Consider the following 16,304-nt stretch of genomic DNA (forward strand, 5'->3'; position numbering starts at 1 on the left):
TGCTAAAGGCAATACACCGGGGCGGCTCTAGCAATTTTGCCGCCCCAAGCAGCCGCCACCAAATTGCCACTGCCACAACAGCGGTGGAGCGGCCGCCACGGGACACAGACTGCCGCCCCGTTCTGATTGCCGCCCCGAGCACCTGCTTGGAAAGCTGGTGCCTGGAGCCGGCCCCGGCAATACACAAGGATTCTAATTAGTGCCCGCTGTTGTGGTGTGGAACCTTCCCATTGGGACCTGGACTGTTGGACTCATTTCACATAGACTAATTAATTGCCATTAGATAAAAATATCAGGCCAAATCTTGCTTGCCTGATACCAGTAAGACCAAAACCATTTGGCCTATCTTTCAATCACTGCTGACCTGGGTTGGATTTGAACTGGTGGCCTAATGCTGAAAATCTCATTATCCCATTACCAATCTCTAGAGCCATCTAGTCTCTAATCTCTTCTTTAAAAAAAAAAAAATTTAACTAATTGTGCCAGGTATTAATCATGCACTTTTGGCAGGTTTTGTTAGATTTTTCAAGCTTTTTTGTTGTAATTTTAGAAATCAACTACAGGACATTAGCCATAAATAGATAAGTATCACCATGTTCAGTTCTCAAACTTTAGATAATCTCAGTGTTAATATGTCTACGAATCTTTTAAATTATCCATTTAGCAAGCTCTGAGTTTTATACTGTAGACACCATGATATATCTGCTAGTGTAGCTTTACTATACTTGTACAATTATTTACTAACATTATACAGCCTTTTCATTTTTATATCAACATTTATAAAAATTAACTACCATCTCATAGTCTCTATTTATGTAGCTATTCTTTTGGCCACTTGATATGATTTTTGTTTTAGTATAATATCTCATGCCAAATCAAACTGGACTACCTTTCAATAGGTCACAACTGAGCTTGAAATATAATTTTTATGTGCTACTTTTATGGTAATGAAGATACTTTTGTCATGTGAAACTGTTCCAATAAGTCATTGTTTGATGCAAGTTATGCTGGTATATAGTTACAGTCGGTGTCTCCAACAAAAATTCCTGTGTGTTTCAAGTTTTTGTTCAGTCCAACCCATCTCAGTAAGTCATCGTAACAGTAGACTGTCTTATGCCAACAGCTGGCAGTAATGACTACTGATTAATAATGGTAAATGACAGAGACATGCTGGCAAGTTTCTAGTACCAGCAGTTGGAGATTGTTATAAGTAGTCTTAAGACTGACACTTTAGATTACTATCTGTATTACATAGTGTGACAAAGTTCCTCCTCTACCTTGGTGGGTCTTCCGCCTATTGTCGGATTTGCTCGCCTTGGAGCTTCACGGCAGCCCTCAGTTTGGCCGTTTTTGTGAACCCACGGTCCAGGTCAACTCCTCCTGTGTCTGACCAGGAGTTGGGAGGTTTGGGGGGAACCCGGGCCTGCCCTCTACTCTGGGTTCCAGCCCAAGGCCCTGTGGAATGCAGCTGTGTGGAGTGCCTCCTGGAACAGCTGTGCGACAGCTACAACTCCCTGGGCTACTTCCCAACGGCATGTCCGGAGGGACTGCCCCTTAGCCCGGCAAGGAGGGGCACCTGGGATCCCCGAGACCCGGCAGGACATTGGCCCCGTCATTGCCGACACCCCTGGCTGCCCGGTACCCGAACCCGCCCCCCCCCCCCCCCTTCAGACCACCGCTACTCCCGCTCAGGCCCAAGGGGCACCTCCCCTACAACGCCCAGACGAGCGGGAGAGCCCCACCCTCACTGCTGACAATCTAGCAGGGCCTGTGGAGGAGAGTGTGGCAGAGATACCACCAGGCATGGGAGAGAGCCTGCCCCAGGGAGAATCCTCCCTCCCTTATGCTGCCCCACCGTCCGTCCCCCCTCCCCAAGTCCCTGAGCCATCGCCTTTACCCCCTGACACGACCCCTGCTAACCAGCCCCCAGATGATGCCATGGCAGGCTGGGCCCTAGTCCAGGGGAAGCGAGGCAAGTGGAAGGCTCGAGCTCCACCTCATCTACCCGAGGCGGAGGCCCCCCGGAAGACCAGGAAGGGGGGCACCGATGCCGAATCTTCCGCTTTGCCCACGAGTGCGTCCCATCCACCGGTGTCAGCCGGGAAAGACATGGCAGCACCGGAGGGTAGTGTCTCCCCTCCACGGGAGACCCTCCCCTCCGAGACCCTCGAGGAAGCCCCCTTTGTCCTGACACTACCCGAAGCCCCCGTGAATCCTGAGACAACCGTCGTGGCGGGTGCCGGGGGGGGAGAACCCCGGGGCAGCGGAAAGTGTCCTCTCCTCCATGTTCGAGGATATCGAGGCCTTAGATCTGACCCCAGTCGCCCAGGGGGAGGACGACCTTTTGCCAGCAAATCTCGATCTGGGCGACCTCACTCCACCCCTCTTTTCCCCATGTTCCCTCCCCTTAACTGTTGCTTCTGCTCCCACCTCCGAGGAGCACCTGGACTCCTCCACCGACCCAGCCGCTGATGGCACCCCGCTGACGACCACCGAGCTTGCTCAGGTGACAGCCGGCGCTACGCGGCCGGGGCACGAGTCGCCAGGGGCACCCCTTGTTGGTGCGGAGCAATTGACTTCCTTCCCGGGCGGGGGCCCTACAGAAGATAATCCACCTCCTGATGCTGTGACCTCTAAATCCACCACAGAGTGCGTGCCCAGTGTCACTGAGAGCTCCCTCCCCACCCCCTTATCCCTTGATCCTGATCGGGAGGCGCCACCATCCAGCTGCTTGCCTCCCGAAACCCAGAACCTCGCATCTGCCCCTGCCCTTGCCCCTGCCCCTATCCAATTTACCTCCTGCAATGTCATTGCCGCCCCCGGGGCTGTTTCCTTCCCTTTCCCAACTGATGACCCCCAGGGAGCAGCCTTTGTGTTCTCCTGCCCCAACCCATTAGGAGCTGCTATTTTCCTCCACCGCCCCCTATCGCCCCAGAGCTTGAGGCGGGCCTAGAAGCTCCAGCCCATCAGGCACCCCATCGGGGGTCCGCATCCTGCTTGTCCGTTTTAGTGGACCACAGGGCTGCACCAGGGGCCCCGCCGGGGAAGAACCGGGAAACTGTAACCCCACCCCCCCATGAGCTGCGAGGAGAGCTGCAGAAGTTTTTAGAGGATGTCCGTGGCTCCTGCAACAAGGTACAGCTTGCTCTCCATCGATGGGGGGAATTTTCTCAAATCCTCCGGGCCACAAGGACCGTCATGGGGGAAGGTAAAGGGACGGGGAAGCAGGATGCCGCGGCCTACTGGCGGGTCCGTGTCTTCCGTGACCAATTACTCGCCTATGGGATGGGTCACGGACTGTTGCGCGGCCTGCTGGGGGATGCGAGCATCCCTGCCAGTGAGGACCCCCCCGACCCTCCCCATGACACCTCTCACCATCGCAACGTTGAACACCCGGGGTTGTAGGATGGCTCTCCGCAGGTCCCAGGTGCTCTCCTTCCTTCGGGAGGGAGGATACTCTGTGATTTTCCTGCAGGAGACCCATACGGATCCAACTGCCGAAGACAGTTGGCGGCTGGAGTGGGGGGACAGGGTCTACTTTAGCCATTCCACGATTCGGCAGGCTAGAGTGGCGACCCTGTTTTCTCCCGACCTACGGCCCGAGGTGCTAGGGGTCACCGAGGCCGCGCCGGGTCGCCTGCTGCATCTCCGGGTCCATATAGAGGGGCTCGTGGTTAACCTCGTTAACTTCTATGCCCCGACATTGGGCCCGGAGTGGCTGCAATTCTATCAGCAGGCGTCTGCTTTCCTTGGCACCTTAGATCCTCACGAGTGCCCGGTCCTGGGAGGGGATTTTAATACCACCCTCGAGGAGCAAGACTGCTCGGGGACCGAGCAGAGCCCGGACACCCTCCAGGAGATAGTTGAACATCACTCCCTAGTGGACATCTGGCGTGACCACCACCCGGATGACACTTCCATGTTCACCTTTGTCCGGGTGGAAGCCCATCGTTCTAGCCACTCCCGGTTGAACTGCATTTATTTATCACGCTTCCATCTCTCACGAGCCCACTCCTCCAGCATTCGGCTGGCCCCATTTTCTGACCATCACCTAGCCACCGTGACAGCCTCCTTCTGTGCGGAGTGGCCTACTGGCATTTTAACAACAGCCTGTTGGAGGATGAGGGCTTTGTGACGTCCTTCCAGGAATTCTGGCTGGCCTGGCGAGGACAGCGGCGTGCCTTTCCCTTGGCGTGGCGATGGTGGGACCTGGGCAACGTGCGCGCCAGGCTTTTCTGCCGCGACTACACCCGGGGCACCAGCTGACGGAGAAATGCGGCGATAGAGCAGTTGGAATGGGAGGTCTTAGAGCTGGAGAGACGTGTGGCCGCCAGCCCCAAAGACCCGCTCCTTTGCGGAGTGTGCCGGGAGAAGCAGGAGGAGCTCCGGGCCCTCAAGGACCATCGGGCCCAGGGCACCTTTGTTCGATCCCGCATCCGCCTCTTTCGAGAGATGGAGCGCGGCTCCCGCTTCTTCTATGCCCTGGAGAAAACGAGGGGGGCCAAGAAACGTCACCTGCCTCCTGGCAGAAGATGGCACCACCCTCACGGAACCGGCGGAGATGTGCGGGAGGGCCCAAGCCTTCTACGCAAGTCTTTTCTCCCGGATCCAACCGACCCTGGCGCTTGCAGAGTGCTCTGGGAGGAGCTCCCTACGGTCAGCGCGAGCGACCGAGACCGGCTAGAGTTGCCTGTCACTCTGGCCGAGTTCTCGGAAGCCCTCCGTCGTATGACCACTAATAAGTCTCCAGGCTTGGATGGGCTGACCGTGGAGTTCTACCGTGTGTTTTGGGACGTCCTCGGCCCAGACCTAGTCACCGTCTGGGCCGAGTCTCTGCAGAGCGGGGTCCTCCCTCTTTCGTGCAGGCGAGCTGTGCTTGCCTTATTGCCGAAGAAGGGTGACCTCTGCGATTTACGAAATTAGCGTCTCATCTCGCTCCTCAGCACGGACTACAAAATCATAGCGAAAGCAATCTCGCTGCGGCTAGGGTCTGTGCTGGCGGACGTGATCCACCCAGACCAGACCTATACCATCCCGGACAGCAGTATCTTTGATAACCTATTTCTGGTTCGGGACCTTTTGGAACTCGGGCGTAGAGATGGTCTGTCATTCGCCCTCCTGTCCCTAGATTGGGAGAAGGCGTTCGATAGGGTGGACCACGGGTACCTCCTGAGCAATCTGCGGGCATTTGGCTTCTGACCCCAGTTTGTGGGTTCTCTCCGGGTGCTGTACACTTCCGCAGAGTGTCTGGTTAAGCTCAACGGGACCCTGACCAAACCGGTCAGCTTCGGGCGAGGAGTACGGCAGCGGTGTCCCCTGTCGGGCCAGCTGTACGCTCTGGCAATCGAGCCCTTCTTCTGTCTCCTCCGCAGGAGGTTGACAGGGTTGGTGCTGCGGGAGCCGGAGCTGCGGCTGGTCCTGTCGGCGTACGCTGATGACATGCTCCTCATGGTCCAGGACCCCGGCGACTTGGCGCAGGTGGAGGCTTGCCAGGCCATCTATTCAGCAGCCTCCTCTGCCTGGGTCAAGTGGGTCAAGAGCTCTGGCTTGGCGGTAGGAGACTGGCGGCAGGCGAGCTCCCTCCCACCCGCGCTTCAGACTGTCCGGTGGAGCGTGGGTCCGCTGCTCTACCTCGGCGTTTACCTTTCTGCCACGCATCCCTCTCTGCCAGAGAACTGGGAAAATTTAGAGGGCGGGGTGATAGAGCGGCTCTGGAAATGGACGGGACTACTCCGATGTCTCTCCCTCCGAGGGAGAGCACTGGTGCTTAATCAGCTAGTCCTGTCCATGCTCTGATACTGGCTCAACACCCTGGTCCAGGCCCCAGGTTTCCTGACCAACCCCCGGGTTTTCTGGACATCGATTCTGGGGTTCTTTTGGTCAGGAATGCACTGGGCCCCTATAGGGGTTCTTCATCTACCCCTGAAGGAAGGAGGACAGGGCCTGAAGTGTCTGCACACTCAGGTCCGTGTCTTCCACCTCCAGGCCCTACAGAGGCTCCTCTATGGTGCAGGCAGTTCGGCGTGGAGCACACTGGTGCATGCCATCCTGTGCCGCATCCGAGGACTCCGATATGACTGGCAGCTCTTTTATCTCTGTCCGGGAGGTCTTCCGCGAGACCTCTCGGGGCTGCTGGTCTTCTACCAGGACCTCCTCCGGACTTGGAAACGGTTTTTAACAACCAGGTCCATGGCAGCCACTGAGGGAGTAGATCTCCCCGCGGAGCACCTGCTACACAACCCCCAGCTCCGTGTGCAGGTGGCGGAGTCCCGCTCAGTGCACCAGAGCTTGATCCTGGCAGAAGTCACGAGAGTCGGAGACCTCCTGGACTACGACCGGGGAGACTGGCTGGATCCCCTGACGCTCGCCCGGCGCATGGAGCTCTCCAAACTTCAGGAGGTGAAGGCCACTTTGCCGCCCGCTGCTCGAGCTTACCTTGATTGGGTCCTGCTCGAGGGCACGCCCCACCCACCCTCTACCTCAGGCCTGCCGGACCTTTTTAATTGGACCCCTGCCCCGCAGACCCAATCAACTCCCTCACCCCTTCACTGCGAGCCGGCTGCATGAACTGCAGCCGGTACGCTTCCAAACCGCGCCAAGGAAACATCTATACACACTTGTGCTCCACACCCTCCACGCCCTCACCCTAGTGTCCCGCCCCGGCACAAAGTGGTGAGACCTTCTGCCACCTTTGGAGGGTGAGCAGCCCCGGTGGGCCAGCCTATATTCCACCTTGGTTCCTAGGCCTATCGGGGACATCAGTTGGCAGCTCCTTCATGGAGCTGTGAGCACGGGCACGTACTTGGCGCGGTTCACCCCCGTCCCAGATACTTGTCCCTTTTGTGGAGTGAGGGAAGCCCTGGCACACGTATATTTGGAGTGCTCCAGGCTGCAGCCCCTGTTCCAGTTCCTCACAAATCTCCTATTATGTTTTTGGTTGCATTTTTCCCCTCACCTTTTTATTTATGTACTCCCCATCCGTGGCCTCGCAAAGTCACGGGATCTCCTAGTTAACCTCCTCCCGGCCCTGGCTAAAATGGCCATCTATAAAACCAGAGAGAGGAGGTTGGCCGATGGAGTTTCCTGTGACTGTGGGGCCGTTTTCCGATCCTCAGTCCATTCACGTATCCGGGCGGAGTTCCTCTGAGCGGTGTTCACCAACTCCCTTGACGCTTTTGAGGAGCGGTGGGCGCTGTCCGAGGTTCTCTGCTCGGTGTCCCCGTCCGGGTCCCTTTGTTTGACCCTTTGATTGGGGGAGAGAGTAAGGGACCCCAGCCCCAGCCATTGCTGCTGCAGACACCACCACCTGAGAGGGGTCCTTTCACACATGGGTGCATGTTCCCCCCCCCCTCGGATTGTCCACCCCACAGCCTGCCCCTCTTGTTGGGTGCTTTCAGAGGAGGGAATTGTTGGTGACACTCGGGCGTGGCGCCAGGTAACTCGAGGGGGTGGCAGACCTTGAGAGTCGATGAAGCCCCCTCGCTCTGGACCACCACGTAACTTGGAAGGACGGAAGACCACGAGAGTTGAGGAAGCCCCCCGCTCTGGGCCCAGGCAAGCTTGAACACTTCCCTCCCCTGAAGCTAATGAGAAAACAATTGTGATTGGTTGCTGTGTTACACATTGCATATGCTGCTGTTTTTACTTTGTCAGTGTGTTATGCAAATAAAAAAAAACCATCTTTTGCTTCAAAAAAAAAAATTGCTTTCCTGTAGCCATCCGGCCTGACCCTGTCACAATAGTAACACGTTATTTGACTTTCCTATACAGGTCAACAGATTGAATGTTGTCAGCATAAAAATAGTAATTTTAAAAGCTCTTGAGCACAAGAAGAACCTCCCAACACTGCAGTAATGTGTTTTTATATGATGTATTGCGGGTTTATATTTTCTAGGGGGGAAAGTTTAGAGTAATGTCTTGATTTACTATGAACAATAAAATATTCTTGTCACTTCTGGCAAGAGCTGCGGATGGGGAATTGAAGTGAATTGTTTATTCAAAACTAAATGTTTGTCTTATTGTTAATAATGCAGTACTAGTAGTTATGCTGTAATCACATTGGCTTGTTGTACACACCTGAATTTATACTACAGTAATAAAATACTTTTATGCTCACCAATGTATACGAGAACCAATATTTAGTCTTTGGAAAGTAGAAGTGCTGTGTATATATTGATCTTCTAAGAAGCTAAATTGATTTAAATCCAGATTAAAATAATTAAACCTGCACTAAAAGTCATTCCCGATGTCTTCTAGCTGATTCTGAGGCCCATTTACTGCAGTGTGGATGTTTTCATTTAAGAAACAATGCACAAGAACCTGTTCCGGATATTGGAGAAGTCATCCCCTCATAGGTATTGCACAGAGCAACTAAGTGCCCGATCCAAAGTCCACTGAAGTCAATGAAAAGACTCTTGTTGACTTCAGTGGGATTTGGATTAGGCCCCATGTGCTTCTATTTCCAAATGGTGTAAGTAGCAGTAGTTTTTAAAGGTATAAGTAAATTAAATTAGGTAAACTTAACCTGCAGTTACTACTTACACATTGCTAAAATGAAGTTACCTCTTTCATATCCATTGGAATGAAAGCTTTCTCCCAGAGGGGGAAGAGACACTGGCAAATATATAGCTAATTCACTTTTATATGCCTTACAAAAAGGCTTAGCACTTCTACATGTAGTGAACCTGTAACTTGCCGTTCTTAAACTTTTTCCTTCCATTAATTTTAAAACTATGGATGAAATTCTAGCTGCTTGGAAATCAATAGTAAAACTACTATTGGCTTCAATGGGACCAAAATTTCACCCTCTATTTTTAATAGTTTCTTAGGTATTGTGACGGGGCAAGGCCGGATCACTATAGAAAAGTAGTAGGAGATAGATATATTAGCTCCAGGCTAAACAAATCCCTGGTACCAGGTTAAGTGAAATGGAAGCTGCTCCAGGTCAATTAAGACACCTGGGGCCAATTAAGAACTTTCCAGAAGGCAGGGAGAAGGCTAGGTGGATTGGGACACCTGAAGCCAATCAGGGGCTGGCTGAAACTAGTTAAAAGCCTCCCAGCCAGTCAGGTGGGTATGCATGTCAGGAGCTGTGGGAGGAAGTTGCGCTGTTGGAGAGGCTGAGTAGTACACACCATATCAGGCACAAGGAAGGAGGCCCTGAGGTAAGGGTGAAGTGGAGCTTGAGGAAGTGAGGGCTGCTGTGGGGGAAGTAGCCCAGGGAATTGTACATGTCATGTTTCTAAAAGGTCAGCTACCATAGCTGATACTATTAGGGTCCCTGGGCTGGAGCCCGGAGTAGAGGGTGGGCCCGGGCTCTCCCCCCCCCCCCCCCCCGCACCTTTGCCCCCTGATTAATCACTGAGACTGGGAAACAACAGAGACTGTGCAAGGAAGGATAACTTCTCCTCACCTCCCTTGCTGGCTTATGATGAAAATGGCTCAGTAAACTGTGACCCTTGTCTCTAGAGAGAGAAGGGTTACGTGGAGGGTCACAGTGAGCCTCTGAGGCTAGCGAAATCTGCCAGGAAACGCAGGACCCATGGAGGCAAGGACAGAGCTTTGTCACAGTATAGGCAGTTTGTTTATGCTTACGTACTTCCTAAAATAATTTAAGTGGCATGATGGTTGGAGGCACTGAGCTCCTTCGAGTCTTATTGATGCCAACTGGAGTGGAGGTTGCTCAATATCTTGCAGGACTAGGCCCTGAAGCCCCAGTTCAGCAAAGCTTGTGCTTAAATAAGCATGTGAGCAGTTCTGTTCAAAGTCAACAGGACTACTCTCCTGCTTCGAGTTAAGTGTGTGCTTAAGTGTTCAATTGAATCAGGGCCTATATGAAAAATTTAGCACTTTGGGATAGCCAAGGAGTTCTAGGATTGTTACTATCATTATCTTTGCCCATGTGGAATTGTTTGCAGGCCGTGCTCTTGCTGCATTGTTTCCTTTCCAGAATGTAGTGTTCAGTATGCACAAAGCCCACTGTCACCAACAGACTTGCACTCTCCAGGATTCAAAAATTGTAAAAAGCTTCAAATATCTCCCCTCAGCTCCAAACAATTCTCCCTCCAGCTTCTGGCTGAAACTTTGTAGCTGTGGAGAGAAACCAGGAGGGAAGCCAGAGCCAGTGCCAGCTGGAGAAGGCATCTAAATTATAAACAAAGCATTCAGTAAAAGTTCCCATTGATCTTGCTTGCCAGGCATGTACTCTTTGCAGATCACACGTTCCATCCAAAACCTGTCGAATATAGTATTTCCTGTGAAACCAGAGGGTGCAATATTGTTTAGTATGGAAACAAAGGGTGAGGATTGGGGTTATGAATCTTGTTTGGGAGCAAGGAAGAAATTGTAAGGTTTAATTCTGTGCTGACCATGTGAAAGGTGTAATGTTGACAACTTTTGTAATATTTGGTATTTGAGTTTAAAGCGCCATCTATTCAAGTCATGTGATGCTGAGATTCTCCACTTTTTTCTTTTTTTAAAGTTGAGTTTCTAGCTCTCATGGTTGCAAAGCTTGAAAAAGTGACCTGAGCATACCCTAAAGGTTAAAAAAGCAGAAGGTAAATAACCCTCTCCCAAAATATCCTTAAAAAAATCTTATGACTTTTAAGCTAATCTTATAATGTTGGTGGTTATGGCTCATGATTATTGCATGATTGGGGTTGGCAATACTGAAGGTGGTGAACCTCACTGTAACGGGAAATCTGGAAGAGTTACTATAGAATGACTTTAATTTTGAGGCTCCATGGAAAACTATCTATTTATAAATGTTCAATAGCTACTACATTTCTGAAAGCTCTTGGAGAAACTGCTTGTCAAACATACACACAGTATAGATCTGTTGGCATAGGAAAAAATTAAGGTAAATTGGTGCCATTGGTGGATTTTATGTAGAAGTAACACTCTCAGAACAGAATTAGGAAGCATAGTGAAGTCACCCCCAAAGTAGGGATGGATGAAAGGTTTACATTTCCTGATTAGGACAAATATTGAATATCAGCTCTGTCATGTGAGCCAGCTATTTCCAAATATTCACTAACAAGTGTTTAGGCTCACATTGAACGAGAGCTGCACACTCCTCGTTCTTCCAAGCACTGTGGGAGGGGAACCTTTAGCACCATGCAGTCATAAGGATCTCTCGTACACATGGCTCCAACCATCCTCGGGGATTGCGGGAGATGGTGGTCCATAAGCAGAAGGGAATTCCATGCAAAATGGGATATGGATTTTTAATGCATTTATTACACACACACACACACACACACACACACACACACACACACACTACTGTAATAATCTCTATGGCTGCAATTGCATAGATATGGATGATTATTGTTATTTAAACACAAAACAGAATTACTAAGTGTGTCCTATGTATGCTCCTAAGATGCAGACTTGAGGCCCAATCATCCTCCTAGGAAACATGTCATGGGGAGGAAGACAGTGTAAAAGAAGGAAGGGGAGGAGATATGTAAATGGCCTCCTCCCCCAAAACCTGTGGGCCATGGTCTGCTGGGTATGGAGGACTTGATGGTGTTAAAGGTTTGTGGCCAAACTCTGGGTCCTCTTTCCCCTGAAGCCCGATAGGGATTTACAGGTACAGACAAAACTAAAAGGGTCAACATGATTTAAAAAAAAAAAGAGTGATGGAGAATATAAGCTTTGGAAAGATGAGGAATGGCTGAAATAGGTTGAAACCCAGTCAGTCTGATTTATATACTTCCATCAGTGCCACAGTACGCACACCTATGTGTAATATTCACCCTGTGGAAAGGACAATGCAGTCATCCTCTTCCTAGCTGCTAACCTCCTTGGACACTGTCTGGCCCAGAGCTCCAATCACAGAATACGAGTGCATTTTGATTGATATAGTTACCATGAAGAGACACTAACTGTTAGTAGCACAGGAAAAAGGCAAAGTATCCGAACCAGTAAAGATGCAAAAAAAAGTGATGTTGACTGATCCATTTTTCCCTTCTGAAAAATGGAAAGCATCACATGTGGAATCCTTGTCATGTTGTTAGTGTGAAAATTAACTTTTTAAGAATAGGGTGCCAGGAAGGTGCTCAGTGTAATCAGTTCTGGGAGTACCTATTGAACTCTTTACTACAATTTTGCAGCCTAAACAGGTTTTTAAGATTTTTCTAATTTTAGACACAACAGAATTATCCTGCAGAGGCTTTGGTTGTCTTTTTAAATCAGTAAATCCTCTGGATTAGCAACTAAGAGCAACAGTGGCATTTACAATTGAAATGTGAACAATTCCATAATGAGACAGCTCTGAGCTTTCATGTGTTAGCTGTGATGCAGGAAGGATTTGTTTAACTGCATCACATACTGTACCTTATTTTATAGGACTAGAATCATTTGTGTTCTCCTACAGAGAAACAAGAAACCCCTATAGGTTTTGATCTAAAGCCCATTGTAGTCTATGGCAGTCTCTTCAATTACTTCAATGGGCTTTGGATCAAGCCCATGGTGCCCCTCATTCAAGAATCTCAAAGTATTTTACAAACTGAGAGCCTTATAGTGGCCCCACTGAGAGCTACCAGAGTGGCTTATACTGCACTGGTAATAGTTTCTCTGTGCCTTACTGTATTGTATCATCAAATAATATAAACTGGTTTTAGATCACAGGCAAAATGCAGGGCTTGTCTAAACAGAGAAGTTGCACCAGTTAACTTAAATGTGTGTGTTTTAATTAACTCAGTTGTTTGTTTTTAAATCTGTTGACATCTCCCTGTGAACACGTTTTATCAGTTGAAAATTGGTTGTATTGGTTTTGCTTTCATTTGTGGTCTTATCAATGAAAGCTAATCCGATATAAGCCAGGTTTGTATCCACTTAAGAGTGTTAACACACAAAGTTTCAGTTTAATTAAAGTGGTTTAAAGTCAAACCTTTTATTTAAACCAGTGCAACCTTGTGTGTAGAGCAGGCCACACGGACTCCAGTGATGAAGAACTGTGCTTCAAATCTGGAGTGCTGTTGAAGTTGAGGGAGTTCAGCACCTTGGGGGTTGGTCAATTCACGGCAAGCTGAGGGATGAATCTTACCCTGCATTAGCCTGCTGTGCGCTAAGGGAACCCTGCTTTTGCAAACTACCAGTTCCCTTCGTGTGTTTTTATCTACCCCACTTTGAAACAGGAGTAGATCAAAGAGCACTAAGGAATGATTGGTGTCTGTCGGCAGCATCAACCTGGGCATTTGGCCCATGGCAGGCTAGTAGGGATAGATTTACACCCCTGCACGTTGCAATATAACATTTGTGTAAACAAGCCCCTGGTCCTTACTAAGGCATAGCTCTCACTGACTTCCACACAAATCTGAACACGCACATGAGCACAAGGCAATGTCTTGGGTCATGATCTGATAAAGCACTTAAGCACATGCTTAACTTTAAGTTTCATTGTTTAAAGCATGACTTAATTACTGATCCTTTGGCCAGCTGACTTAGTGGAAGAGAAGGGGTATCAATTTAAAACAAACAAACACACTCCTGCTTAAAAGTGAGTGACAATCTCCTACTCAACTGTCACAATGCACTGGATCTTTTTGCCTAATTACTTGATGATGGATCAGTGATTGATAATCTGCAAGGACAATTTGAAAGCACACATTTTATTTTTGTTCATAACATTATTATTTTTCTTTTTGGGGAAAGTAATAAACCTCAATATAAAGAGAAATACTGATGAAATCTTCAGAAGTGAAATGCTTTCTTGTTTCTCTGTTGTAAATTTGTGGATGGGTTGAACAACTTCTAGAAATGACCTCGTGAGAACTGTAGTCTTGGGTATATTTGTAATCTGCCTAACATCAAGTAAAGAGCTAATAATGGATCTCTTGTAGTAGAAGATGATGAAATGCCATGGGGCTAATGCTGTGCATTATGCTGCCTTTGAATTTTGAACAACTTTTGCACTGTGGAATAGTTTAACTGTTGTACTTATTGGAAAAAAATACCAAATCTGCTACCATTTCAGTCTGTATTGGGTTATATTATTTAAATTATCTGTAATTCAACATAGACTTATAGGACCATGTTTACATTTTCAAAAATCCAGTGTGATACAGCAGTCATCTTTTTACAAATCAGCATTGCCAATATTTAGTTGTTAGCAGTGTCTCATACCATAGTTCCCCTTATATTTTGGAACAGAAAATAACTGTGGTAACTGGTGTGGCATTTATTGGCAAATATTAACTTTTTAATGACAAAATTTGTATTTATTATTCCAAAATGTAGGTGTTAAATCATGGAAAAAAATCATTAACATCCTCTTACTTATGTTGATATGGAGTGACTTTTTATATCCCCTGCATAATTTTAGTCTAGCAAAGTTTTGCTTATTAGTATATAAATCAGGTCATGCTTGATTAATCAAAAGCTTAAACACACTCTTTAGGGTCAGCAAAATTTTTTATTTCTCTGTTCATCCAAGTTATATTAACACTTGCAAGGATTTCCTTCTCAATTTAGAGGAAATAAAATACAGATGAAACACTGGATGTTACATTTCTGACTCTACACCGAGGACAGTTTAAATGGAAAGGGTTTCGGTCCACAATACTTTCGGATTTTCTTTTTGGATCTGATTCAGTGTACTTTTCTCATGCAATGCACAATGGTGCAGAAAGAATATCTGTCTTTCCATTTAAGTACTTACATAGGCACTGTCACCATAATATTCCAAGTATTTAAAAATAGAGATTACAACACTTTTTTCTTTTTTTCTTTTTTCTTTTCTTTCTGTCCCAGCCTATAGCGAAATGAGCTTCACTGGTTCATCGGATTCTTGATTGTTTCCTTGTTTGTGTTTCAGTGTGGCTGAGTATGTGTAACTGTGTGTTTTTGTTTGAGGGAAAACTAAGTTGAAGACTTGAGTTCCTGCATTTGGGTCTTTGGTTCATTGTGATCTCTTGCAGGAGTGAGTTCCATAGCTTAAGTCCAGTTTGTGTGAAAATTCTGTTACACTCTTAAGTCTCCCCCATTGGTTGACAGATTCAATGTTCTGTTGAAATGTAGCTATTGTAGGAGGAAGAGCCACTGTCTTTCCTAGTGAAGGTTAGTCCTATGGAGGGCTCTGCATATCATGATAGACACCTTGTACCACACTCTGTATTCAGTGGGCACTAGCACAGCTTGCAGAGCACCGGGTAACGTTCACAGCAACCTGTCCAGCTAAGCAAATGGGCTGCTATCATTTGCACTCTATGGAGTACAAAAGGATGGGGTACAATCTTCTAGTCAGTCACAGAAAAAAATTGGTAACTTTTTTTTGTTTTAAGCCACCATAGCTATTTGAGCATCCGGTAGCCCTGAGGAGTCCAAAGAGACCCCCCCTGAGGCTGCAGTCCAGCTTAAGTCCGAGGCAAAGCTGAGAGATGGTACAGAGGAAGCAAGTTCTTCAAAGCACTTTCCTCTTCCTAACACCATGACTTTAATCTTAGCTGGCAAAAGCTGAACACCGCTGCTTTTCTTCAAAGTACCAGGCACTTGGAGAGCTGGCCGATTGGTGCTGTTCGTTTGGTGTATATGTGTAGAACCTGGTGTCCAGTGTGTTGCTGGTGCTTAAGCCTGTGTTGTCTCACCAGCTTTCCCAACAGCTTCAAGAAGACCTTGAATAATTTTGGCAGAGAAGATTGAGCCTTGCATGACTGCACAGCAGAGGATGGAAGAAGAGCTGGACATAAAGACTGTCTGAGAGGAAGGACCTGAGCTATTTCCTGGCGTTCTTCATTCTTGCAGCCTTTCAGAGGCAGGGCAGGAGTGTGTAATATTAATCTTTTCCCAAATGTTGCAGAGATCCTGGTAGGATGAGTATAACCCTTCCCCATGGACAGAGGGAAGTCATTCACCAGAGGAACAAGTGCTGACGTAGTTCCTGTTTCAGGATAAGACACAGTACTGAAATGGATTCAGCCTTCTAGCAGTTAACAGGAGTTGGAAGCTGGTTTTATTGGCATTTCCATTAGCTTCCTTAGAAAAAGGTTAGACACCTTTTCCACAACCCTGTAAGACTTACACATTGTTTCTTGCCTCTTCACCAGGGAGAGGAACTCTGAGGTCTCTCCTCAACTTGTATTTCCAGCATGGAGATCAGCATGCTCCTGACAGAGCCACTGAGTTGTCTTCTGTTAACTTTAATTAATGTTGTTCAGCTTTTGTTTTATTTTTCTAAATTCTAGAACATAGGGTTTCATTCAGTGGCCCTGGCAATGGACTGGATCTCTTGGCTTTGACTATCATGGAAACTAATCCTGACTCATGAATCAGAATAATTTTCCCCCCTTAAAGTTTGAATT

At 48.1% G+C, this 16,304-nt stretch overlaps 1 protein-coding gene across 7 annotated transcripts in view; it reads left to right on the top strand.

Moving 5' to 3' along the window:
* Positions 1-16,304, top strand: part of IQSEC1 (IQ motif and Sec7 domain ArfGEF 1) — a 695,881-nt gene that overhangs the window by 48,495 nt on the left and 631,082 nt on the right. The gene's annotated exons all lie outside the window — the stretch shown is intronic.

This window comes from Natator depressus, chromosome 7, assembly GCF_965152275.1.
Source record: "Natator depressus isolate rNatDep1 chromosome 7, rNatDep2.hap1, whole genome shotgun sequence".
NCBI lineage: Eukaryota > Metazoa > Chordata > Testudines > Cheloniidae > Natator > Natator depressus.